We start from the raw sequence: 12306 nt of genomic DNA, 5'->3' as shown, positions 1-12306 counted from the left end.
CAAACAGAAGCCATAGGAGGACAGATTACTTATCTTTTCCCTCTCCAAATTACAAACTGATTGTCAGATGTTATCTGAGCATTTGGGTGGAATTTCTTCTGGGCTGAAGCATTCCTATTTTACTAAGAACCTAATATCCATTATGTGCAGTGTTAGTAAAAATTACTTCAATTCAAGACACTTTGAAAGGCTTAACTACTGTCTCAGTGACAAGATGACATACACTGATGAAACTCTGATGCAGCTCCTTGATTCTAAGGAATAAAGACTAAGTTCAATATACCCAGTAATACTGTCTAATGGCTTAGCCTCAGAGTGCAACCTTATCTCCAGGAAAGCAACATACTCCCACAAAAAGAAGCTGAAAAGAAGCCAGAGCTGCTTGCTGAAATAAAATTGCCTGCAATGAAACCCAAAAGAATACAAAATGGATGTGGTTTCAAGTTGCATCTGAAAACACTAAGCTATGTTCCAAAGAATTTCCAAACTTCTGTGTGAAGCCTCAGCCCAGTTTCAAGTGGACATCATTTCTAGTTTCACAATGAAATCCTTGTTTCACATCCACAATTTTAAAATAAAGTCAGAAGATTGGCTTGGCAGTCTCTGACACTCCAGAGCACTGCTTTAACTGCCTATTTTGAAATATAAAAACCTCATTTTAAGCACTCATTTTTATAAAATCTTGACTAGTAAAAAAATATAAATAAGATGGAATATATTTTTCTGTTTTTGATGGTTCACAGCAGAAACAAGGTCTGTGCAGTTGAACAGAAAGTATGCAGTTTAATGCTTAATACTAATACTATATGCTATACATTCTGCTTGTAGTCCTAGGCTCCTTTTCAAAACATAGTCATGAATTCATAGTAAATTCCTAAGCTCCCATAGCAAACTTTGTGTAAAAAATAAAGAAAGAAATATGAATATGGCAGGCTGCCTGTCTTCTCACCAGACAGCCCCCATCTGCTTCCTGATGGACAAGACCCCAGCCTCTAAGTAAAGCCAGAGCTTAGCTCCACTCAGTTGTGTCTGATTAACTAAATATGGGAAGACACTTCCAGATGGGACCTCACTTCAAATACAAAAGCTATGCCACTGTTTGGCTCGTCAGGGCTTCCACATCACGTACAGCACACCCTAAGGGAAGCCAGCTTCTGCCAGACAATACCACAAGCTTTCTACTGCCTCCTAATACCCTACCGAGGGTGACAGTGCTGTTATTCACGTTTTACAGTACAGAAGTGCAAAACTAAAAGGAGAGCAAGAAAAAGAGAGAGAGAGAGAAAGAGAGAGAGAGAGAGAGAGAGAGAGAGAGGGAAAGATGAGAAAACAAAGAAGCTTTTGAACTTTCTTGTGTCTACCTTTCTAAACTTGATGAAAAGTTCACACGTGAGAAGGCTCTCTTAGAAGGATTTTTCGTAATTTTGTTTTCTCTGTTTATCTCTCTATATTTATACAGCAGCCAGTGAGTTTTTAAACAGTTAACTGATGCCCTAAGCAGGCCTTTTTTTAAAAAAATGCTTGATGTACATGAAGCATAGATTCTGTGAGGACCACATGTGAGCTAGTTTGTTCCTTAAAATTATAACCTTGTGAGTCTAGGATTATTTCTATAATGAAGCTGTTCCCAGCTGGCTCATGTGCAGACTTCCAGCCCACTGGCTGAACTCTAGCAGTCTTCCATCATTCCTTTGTTTATTCCTGTTCTCCTTCCTAAAAGTATCTAAAAGATCAATGGAAAGCCTACCAACAGTTACTGCAGCAGCGCAGACTTCCACCAGGCACTACTAACATTCTTTCAGTATGTTCTTTCCTTCTTTTCATTCTTTCATATCCTTTCATTCTTTCAGTCATTTTCCATTCATACTATACTAACATCTTCCTCCACAAGAAAAACATTGAAAATATTGAAATCAATAGGCGTGATTATCCATCAAGGAAAAACAACAGTGACAGTCCAGTTGCCTGAATTATCATGGGGGACAAGGTCTATATATTAAATCATGTTGTTTAGCATTAGGGACCCAAAGAAACTTTAGCTTGCCATATTTAAGCCAGACTGTGGCCTATGCGTTCAGAACAGGACAGTGATGTGCAGTGCTGGTGGAGATACCCATCTTTCAAAAATCAGGTCTCTTTCGGGGCTACGAAGATGTTCAGAGGGCTGAAGCATCTGCCCTATGAGGAACGGCTGCGAGAGCTGGGCTTCTTCAGCCTGGGGAAGAGAAGACTGAGGGGGGATCTTATCAATGTGTGTAAGTACCTGAAGGGAGGGTGTCAGGGGGACAGGGACAAACTCTTTCCAGTTGCCCCATGTGACAGGACAAGAGGCAATGGGCAGAAACTGAACCACAGGAAGTTCCGCCTGAACGTGAGGGGGAATTTCTTCCCTGTGAGAGTGACAGAGCACTGGCACAGGTTGCCCAGAGAGGCTGTGGAGTCTCCTTCTCTGGAGATATTCAAGGCCCGCCTGGATGCAACCCTGTCTAACAAGCTGTAGGTGACCCTGCTGAGCAGGGGGGTTGGACTAGATGATCTCCAGAGGCCCCTTCCAACCTTACTGATTCTATGATACTTGGCCACAGAGTCATAGCTTACAGGAGGCTCATGGAGACTCCCTGTGTGTGTGCTTGTGTGTTTGTGTGTTTGTTTGTGTGGTTGTGTGTGTGTGTGTGTGTGTGTGTGTGTGTGTGTTCAGGGTCACATGACAGAAGAGCAATGGTTCTTCTCAACAGCTTCCACCACCCCACTTCTCCACTTCCGTTGTGACTGTCTGCTGTCCTGGTCACCTTCAAACCAAGATGCTTAAACTCACACAACATTGTAGAAAATGTAAGCTTTCAAGGTAAAAGGCAACTGCCAAAACCTCCTTTATCTTAGTCTCTTTGGAAAATTTTTGCCAAATTTCCTTGTGCACCTGAGTGATCAGTTGAACTTCATCTCTCCTAGGGAATTTTTAAGAAGTAGTAACTAACCATATCAATGTAAATTTATTCATTTAGCTGCACTAAATTCATCTGAGTCACCTTTAGGGATATCAGATGTTTAAGATAGGATAGTCCATATCAATTAGTTTGCAACCAGAAACATTTAGTAAGGAACACTAAAAATGATGTGGGCAAACAAAGACCTGTCTAAATTAGCATCTAATATTGCTAACCCTGGCTCATCTGAAATATGAGAATCATTATTCCTTCTCTACCATAGACAATTCCATTTAGAGCATTGTCACATAAATAATAACGTAATGTACAGAAAATAAGAATTGGTTCCTACTGGTTGAAGAAATTCATGCAACAAGAGAATACCAATGAACACTAAAGTAAAAGTCTGTTTTTTAGAGAACTTTTCAACATAGATCAGCCAGGATGTGCAACAAGAAATGATAATGTCTTAAACCATCACCTGAACACTCCAGAGTTGTAATCCTGCTACATAATTTTGCAAATGCATTGGGTTACATTTTATAGTGAGGGCCTGTATTTTACAAGTTGAGATTATGTAAATAATCAGTAAGGGTTAGTACCATGCAACTGATACGAGTAGTAAAATTAAAACAGTTAAAACACATTTGTTAAGTATTCAAACAGGAAACCTTGTGCTTTCAAGTATGCTGTATGAAACACTTAAAAGGACTATTGCAAAAACATTTGAACACTACCTCATTATAGTCCTTGAAATTCCTCCTTAAATTCCATTTTGTCACAACAGCTACTAAAAGTTTGAGATTAGGCTTCCAGTGTGCTCACTCAACTATCTTTTTGTGTTAACCAATACCATCTTACTGTTTCCATGTATCCCCAATCTACCTGCTTGTTTTATGCTTAAGACTGTAAGCAGATGCCTCATGCTCCATAACCAGGAGTTGCTGTTATAAAAAAAGTAGTAATAGCATTATTACTATTATTAATATAATAATAATCATGTTATATTAGATTACTTTCCTTACTAAAGGAAAGTTGGAAAACAATGCATCTCTGTACTTCAGAAACTACACAATCATTTCATGAACATATCATCACAAGAGAAATATGAATCAGAGACACACATGGCATATATGAATGCCACATTTTTGCATTTTGATTCCTGATTCATCTGACAGATGCAAGAAAATTCATGAAGTTACACAAGTCTCAAGTGATTGCATGTGTGTGGATACTGAAAAGCACAAGTTATTCCATTCACTTTGGTGTTAACATACTCAGCCTTTTTTCCTTCTGGTCAGCCATTCATTGTAGTATAGCTACAGTGTTTATTGCTAACAATTCCACCCATTTCTTCACATCAGTTAAGAATATTTTACAGACTGAACAATAACAAAGACTAATGTCAGCTTACACATATCTAATTCAAGCTCTCATGTTTTGAAGCAAGGCAGATGTCAAAGTAAGTCCTATGTTAAATATACCTTGTATGGTACTCATTACTTTCCTGATAACAGATGACACATGACCTGATCCTTCTCTCCTTCAATTTTTACTCCCATACTATCTACTGATGCCAACAGACCAGTTACTCCTGATTTACCTCTGTGCCAGGACCTGATGCAAACCTCACTGAGCTCCACAGGGGTCTTCCTTCTGGGCTCCCTGAGTTTTAGGCAGGGCTCTTATGAACTCTGTGATGAAAATGCAAAGACAACTGTGTAGAGCAGGCTGTATTTTCACAGACATCACGTGCACCGCCACAGCCCTCTTCAATTGTCTCGTTCTCCATAAAGTTCATAAGCATGCACTCATGCTGAGCAGACAAACACAATCTGTTCCTAATTATTGATCCTCACCATCAAACACACAATGGAACTCAATTTCCTATTTTATTTCTTTTTTCTTTCTCCCTCCTGCTGTCTACTGTCAGCAAATGTGACCTCCATCGTATGCACGTGAAGATCTATGGCCCATCTACTGTATTTACGCATTTGTCCAGCACTCAGCAAAGCAGGGCTCTGATCCTAGAAGGCCATGTGACTGTCCCTTAAAGAATAATTTTTCTAGCATAGCTTTCTTTGAAATTCACAAGTGTATAGCTCATGAGTTAAAAGTAAATAAATGAAATTTGAATTATATGTATGAATTGTATGAATTATAAATGCATATAGGCAATGCCTCTACTTCTAATCTCCCATAGGCAATTTCTTCCTCCACTGGCTCTCTGCTCTTCCTTCTCACTATGTTCACTTTGTCCAAAGATAATTATTTAAGTAACTGTATTTTTAAAGAAGTAGATGTTGCACGTGTGAACATATATACACCAAATAGCAATCATATGCTCTACAAGACATGCCAAGTATTATGTGTAAGGACACAACGTGCTTCCAAAGAAGGTGAATTCTTTAATTTGAAGCAAAGTAGACAATATTAATAAAAAATGATACTGTGTTTACCTGGGGAATTCTTTAAATTAGTCACTTTTTATTTCTTAGTACTTTTTATGGGCTACTGTATTTCATTTACAAAATATTTTTTTTTTCCTCCAGCTATGTCAATTGTTTCATGAATAATTGTGGAAAAATTACAAATTTATCTGGGCTTCCACATCCCCTTTATCTGTAAATTTGGCTAAAGGTGGCTCACAAAACCATACAATGCTGTAATTCATTTCTGAAGCTTGAAGTAAGCTGCTCAGGGAATGTCATTTTATTTTGCATTTATACCACAGCTAAGAAAGCAGATGTAGCATGGGATGCCTGTGGAAGCTGTAAGCCACCCTCACTTCCCAGGCCTTTAGCCAGCATCATTCACATTGACCACCACATCGCACAGACAACAGATAGCCCACTGCGGGCAGCTTAACACTGCAGTGCTTAGGAATCATGAACAGCAACGTCAGCACGTGGGAGAAAGACACTGTGATCCTCCCACAATGGACACCAATTACAAAATAATTTTTTGATGTTAAAAAAAATAAATGCAATAATCTCTTGTGCTGTGGGAGTCTAACAGACAGGTGATATAAAGCAGTGGTATTTCAACATTCACCATTTTTAAAGCAGGAAGCAGGAGCTTGTCACTTAGTAAAAGCAAGTGCAAAGCCAATATGTCTTACTGTAGGTCACCATGCTCCCTGAGAGTTATGGGGGTTGATTCAACATGATGTACATCCATCCAACACCCAGATAGCTAATCATATTATTTTAAGGGATGTGATCAGACTTCCTCAGCTGGTTGGATTTGCTGCTTCAGCAGTCTTATGACTAAAAACAGGGATGAAACACTTTTAGTATCTGCTTTTAAATTATAAAGCCATAAGGAGGCTGAAGCTTGATTAAGAGACAGGCAGGCAGTTGCATCTTGAATGACTAGTCTGATGTGCAATTTCCTATCATCCTGCTCAGTGAACCAGTAAGGTGAATGTAATCAAAAATAGTGTCTTGCATGGAGAGTTTACAGCAGAATAATTGTCGGAAATGAATGCAAATTAAAGCTTCTAAAATTCAGATCCAGTGCAGGCACTGTATCCAACATACTACTAAAGAATTTCTACAAACAGAAATATATGCCACTACCTGGAAAAACTGGGCCTAAGTCTTTCAGATAAAATGAAACCATGCATCTCAACCATCACAGAGGTTAACCGGTAAGTTGTACATTTTGGCCATGATTCTAACTCAATTATTACACACATTTTACTTATGTGGCCTGACTGTTTTCACTTTCTTTTTCCAAGTTTACAGCAGTATGTGCAGTAAGAGAAAGAGGGTCTTTAAAAACTGGTGTCCCAGATACTCTAGGAGTGTAAATCTGGTACGACTCAGCTACAACAGAGGTAGTTCAAAAGCAGATAATTCCTAAAAAAAAATAGATTTAATTTCTATAAAAGTGATATGGTTTGGGGAGCAAAACCATCCTTCATCCTATTCTAACAGCCTTCCCTAATCAGTATTGTAGAATTATAATGCTAATGAAATCATTATAGTATTATTTATTGAGTGAAAGCTTAAAGAAAAAAAAAAACAGATAAAGCTTTCTTCCCACGTGGCAACTTCCAAGCCAAGTATGTACTTATACTTTTAAAAAAACTGTTCTACATCCAGAATCCAGAATAAAGATGAGCTAAATTATTTCCTATAAACTATAAATATGCTCTGTCTAAAACTGAGCTAACATCTTCTAGGTTTCTATTTTAGACTTTTTACCACAAACTATGCTCTGTCTCTACTGCTGCTCTATTTTAAGAGACCCAGCAGAAATTAAGTCTTAGCAAAACAAAGTGTGCAATCAGGAAAGGAATAAATGAGCACTCCAGAAAGACATAAGCAGGTGAGAATCAGTCTGAGGGAGAGATATGATGAATAGATCAAGCAGTGTGAATTTTTAAACAGTGTGGGACCAGGGAATTAACACCAGACTTGTGACAAGAAAGGCAGATGTAATAACACATTACTGACCCCTACATGAATTTGTCCAGTTGTACACTAGCTGAGCCAATGGTTATTTTAGTCTCATTTGCAAATATATCTATCTATCTATATATATATATATTAGGACTACCTGAACAAGTAACACCACTGAATTATTCCCTAAGCTGTCCTCATGAAAAGTTTTCAGAACAAACGTTCAGATTCCAAGCCCCCCAAGATCCACGTAGAGACAGTCCTGTTCCTCCAGGTCTGCTCATGCTGGTGAGCTGTACCAGCGCACCAAGCAGTCTCAGGCTTCTGCAGGACTATCCTAGCGTCAGCTGTTCAAAACTGTCTGTGTACAGCTGTCCCAGTGTAATGCAAAAAAAGCTGAAATAAGATCTTGTTCCTGAAATTAGATGGTTATAAACTATATGGTTTTGTTCCCGAAATCAGATGAGTACAGCAGATTTACTCAAGTGTTTCATTATCTGGAGAGTTCGTTTTGGTTTGATTTTTATGTAGCGGGAGGGAGGAAAGGCCAGGAAAGCAGGATTAAATATATTTCTCACTGGCATTAGCTCGAAAGAAGGATTAAATACATTTCTTGCAGGCATTGGCTTGAAAGCATGAGTGTAACTAATACTGTGGCATCTACCTGAACTTACACAAAGATGAAACAAGGCACATTACCAGAATTGAGTAGTAGTTCTAAAACTTATTTTTGTGAAGACAGGCTTTACTAAGGCCTCTCCTTTCTTCACCACAGGCATGAAATTCATTTTGCTATCTAATTTGCCCTGGTGCCCCATAATTGGGAGCTCTATTAAAAACAGCTATAGATCCAGTACCTGACACATACCAGAGAACCATGAGCACTGGTAAAGTGCTGTGGGCTGCCACGGGGCCATATCCTGCAGCCATCTCACCTGCCTTTCAATAAAGGCATCACTTCTAGTGGAAGAGCTGGAGAAGCTTCACTTTTGCACCCTCCTGGGCTCCCCACCCCACCTCTCCTGAGGAATATCTCCTCAGGCCACCACTCCCAGTGTTAGGACTGAGTCAGTTTTGCAGTGGAAGCAGGCTCCAATTTCACATAAGTTGGCCCTAAATGCAAGAACTGCTGCTGCTCTCTTTGAAGTCTGCTGAACAGGAGAACAGCAAGCAAGTTGGCAACTTATGAGAAACATTTTTTTTAGTGAAAGTTTGCCAAATTCTCAGCTATTCCCCCAGGATAATACAATTAACTCATTCATAATGGGAGCATTCACACACACTCCATTTAGTTACAGTTTGTGTGCAAGTTCCTACCATCCCTGTCCCCTCTGTCCCAGGCTGTTGACTCTCATGGAACAAAAGACTGACCCTGGAAGACTTCTCCTAATTAGTGTTCCATGACTAATGCAAAAATTAAGAGAGAGAATTGTGTTAGCTATACTTCTGGGGAAAAGTTTTTATGAGCTAGGTCTGAAAAGTGAGTGAAAATCCCAAATGCCCAACAGCTCTAAGAATTTTTAAAAAATAAAAGGGGTGGGAGGGAGGAAAAAAAGAGAAACTTGTTGGGACTCTGGTTTTACTAAATGGGGTGGAGCAAGGGAAACACAACTTTTAGTACTCACCCTGGGCCTCAGCTGTCTCTGCTTTGCTCCACTTTGAATCTCTCTGGTGTCAGAGAGGAAGATTAGTGCTACTGTGCATTAATATGGTTTAGATTTTTTTTTTCTTATTTCCTGCAATGCATTCTCATATGATGATGGAAGAAAATTACTTCCCAGTATTTCCATATTAAAATGTGACACACACTGCATATTTGGGTACACAGTCAAGCTACTAGGGCTTAAATCATTTTGTATCAACGGAGCTGTGATAGTCACATGTTTATACCTTTGTCCTCCAGCATATGCAAGGTAACACAGTTTACCCTTCTTTTTGACAAGTTAATGCAATTGAAATTATTATGTACTTGTATGACTGTGACCCAGAAGTAATATGAAGATTCTCAATTCTTCATAATTTGATTATATGTCTTAACCAAGGGTATCTGCACATCCTATTGTAAGTCACCACTACCTCCTCTAAAACTAGAGAAACCACTTATATCCTGGAGATGCAAAATATTTGTTGTAAGAACTCAGAGAAGTTCAAGAAGAACAACTTGGAAAAACTTTTCAACCCACAAATCTAAGCAAACTTGAGAGTTTGGGTGGGTAGATTCTTATTTTGAATTGGCCCACACTATCTCGAATAGCCAAGAAGGTCAGAGGAGGCAAAAAGAAAAGAAAGGATTCAGGATTCAATCTACATTTGATCATTGGCTGGTCAGCAAGATGACCAATACTTCTTCAGAGTGACTTAAGCAGATAACTTCTCACTTGGTAGAAACCCAGCAGACTAGGAATTACTGGGAATCAGTGTTGAAACAAGGCTGTTGGGCTCTTAAAGAAAATAATATTTTTTCAAAAAATTAAGACATTGAAATTCATTAAGTGCCTCAACTGGTAAATAATGGACTGTGTTTCAGTGTTCTATCAATCAAAATGATGGCAGGTCCCATTATGACCTCTTCTCTTAGCTTTCCTCAGGAAAAGAGCTCTTGCTCCTCTGTCCCTGACACACTTATTTCTCATTGCTTGCACCAAATCATTCTGGGCCCTTTAGAGATCAGCAAAGGTAGAATATTCATGTTAAGAGACTACTTGAGATTCACAGTCAAAAGGAAGAAGCTTGCAGGTGCTCTCTTTAAAAAAAGGCAAACTAGTTTGCTCAATGTCAGTAAAGAGACAGATACAAAGCTGTTCCTCAAGAAGGGACTACTGGTTTCTGCAAAAGAGCAGAGCAGCTGCTTCGCTTTTTTTCTTGCCTCAGTCACATGGAAAGTTTCTCTCTTCACTGATACTGAAAATAAAAGACTGACAAAAAAAACTTCATACTGAAGTGGCTCAGGCACTTAAGAGTCCTGGCTGGCAGGAGGTACAATCAGCTTTCACTCTCCATAATTCATGTTACTATGCAATACTGAAAAATGGGGTAGATTTCTTCCTGACCTCAATTCCAGGCTTATTTCTGTACTAACACATGCCAACTGGCAGATTATCATTTTTTTCCCCCGTCTGGTGAATTTGCAGAGGCTATTTATGTTCTACTAGTCCGTCTCTCTCTCTCTTTTTTTTTTTCTTTTTTTTCCCTGAATCCTACCATTCCATTTTCCTTGAGAATATAATACCTGATTTTGAAGGTAATAATTGAATTATTGAATTGGCCTGTGTAGGCCCAATGCCTATAATGTCTAAAAAGTATTTAAACACATTCTTAAGTCCATCCCTTAGAACAACACTGAATTAGAAAAAGATGTGTTTTCTAAAATCATGATTTTATTAATAGAGTAATGCAAATAATTCATTGTTCGTTATTTCTTGTTTTGAAAAGAGCAGACATGTAAGCTGAATGAGGTGAGTTCTATGGGACTTTTTAATCAAGGAAGTTTCCATGAGTGCTTAGCCCTATAGATGCATGGGTTGTGCTTGTCCTACATGCTGCCAAAGCATGAATGGGAGATGCAGCAGGAGTGCCTACAAAGCATCAAGCCGGTACTAAATAAGCTGCTCCAGATTTAGAAGAAGTATCATATTGTGGTGGCTGTACTGTGTGCTTTGGCTGTTCTGCACAGTCATCACTATACGGGAAAAATCAGTGGGATAGAAAGGGTGTGAGCTAAGAGAGACAGGAAAGAGACTCTAAGGGTGGAGAATGAAAAATAATGTTTATATTAACTATCCTGCATTCAATTAAGAGATGGTTTTTTTGGCTGTGTTGTTGGGTGAGGTTTGTTTGTTTGTTTGTTTGTTTGTTTTTAAATAAACACGGAAAACTTGCAAGCCATACTTATGAAAATATGGCAAGCTTCATTAACAGGCAGGGCTCATTACCCTTGGGAGGTCAGTAGCATGTTACTCTACCACCTCTGAAGCTGTTGTACTGTTCTGATTCGAGATGCAAGTTTGGTTACTCCTAGCAGAACACTACAGTGTGAGGGCACATTGCAAAGAACTCTGAGCACAGAACATGCAGTTACGGCTTTTACAGGAAACTCATGACATCTCCCCAGCTTGATGGCAACTTTAGCATCATTTCCACAAACTATTTTTAGAAATGCAAGTAGAAGGGATCACTGATTTTCATTTTCCCCCTCGCATAAAGTAACTTTCAGAGAAGGAAATGGATTTTGAAAAGTCATGCCATCTAAATTGCACATATGTGTATGGACATGCATGTTTTCTGTTCATAGAGGTATCAGAGACAAAGTTATATTTAGTAAAAGGATAACAAAAATCTCTGTACAACATATCCCAAAGTCAGATCTTCAAAGGCTTTCAAACCTTTTCTGAAAATCTCTATCTGCAGATTTTACAAACCAATTTTACATGCACATTCTGAACCAAGTATTTTCATACAGAAATCAGGAAGTTTCTGAAGCACAGAATTTTCCAAAGCACTTATATCAAATCTACATGTAAATTTTTAGCTGCTGGATGAATATCAGACGGGATGAATTTTTGCACCAAGCATCCATTTGGAATTATCATCTGTTTCTCTCTTAAGTAAGCAACAAGCGAGATCAACATAAATTAATCCTGTTGTTATTTGGTTGGTTTTCTCAAATTGAATAATAAGAAAAGGACCACATTGCAAAATAGGTATCCAAAATCCCACCAAAAATATTATTGATTTTTCTGACCGAGGCGTTGGGAATTGTATAGTAGAAGGCTCATATCAGAACTGTGTTTTGAAAGCTTCCCAAAAGAGATCAGAATTTAGACTCCATCTCTTATTCATTTTGGATAAACTGGTACGCATCACTCACCGATGTATAAATCATTCACTAACTTAAACAGAAGGCAGATATGAGAACTTTTTTAGTCACAACACCAAATGTCTGCATTAAAGTAAAAAGTAATACTGCCTTTTGA

This window comes from Rhea pennata, chromosome 2 (genome assembly GCF_028389875.1).
Source record: "Rhea pennata isolate bPtePen1 chromosome 2, bPtePen1.pri, whole genome shotgun sequence".
NCBI classification, from domain to species: Eukaryota; Metazoa; Chordata; class Aves; order Rheiformes; family Rheidae; genus Rhea; species Rhea pennata.
Note: the sequence above shows the minus strand (reverse complement) of the source record.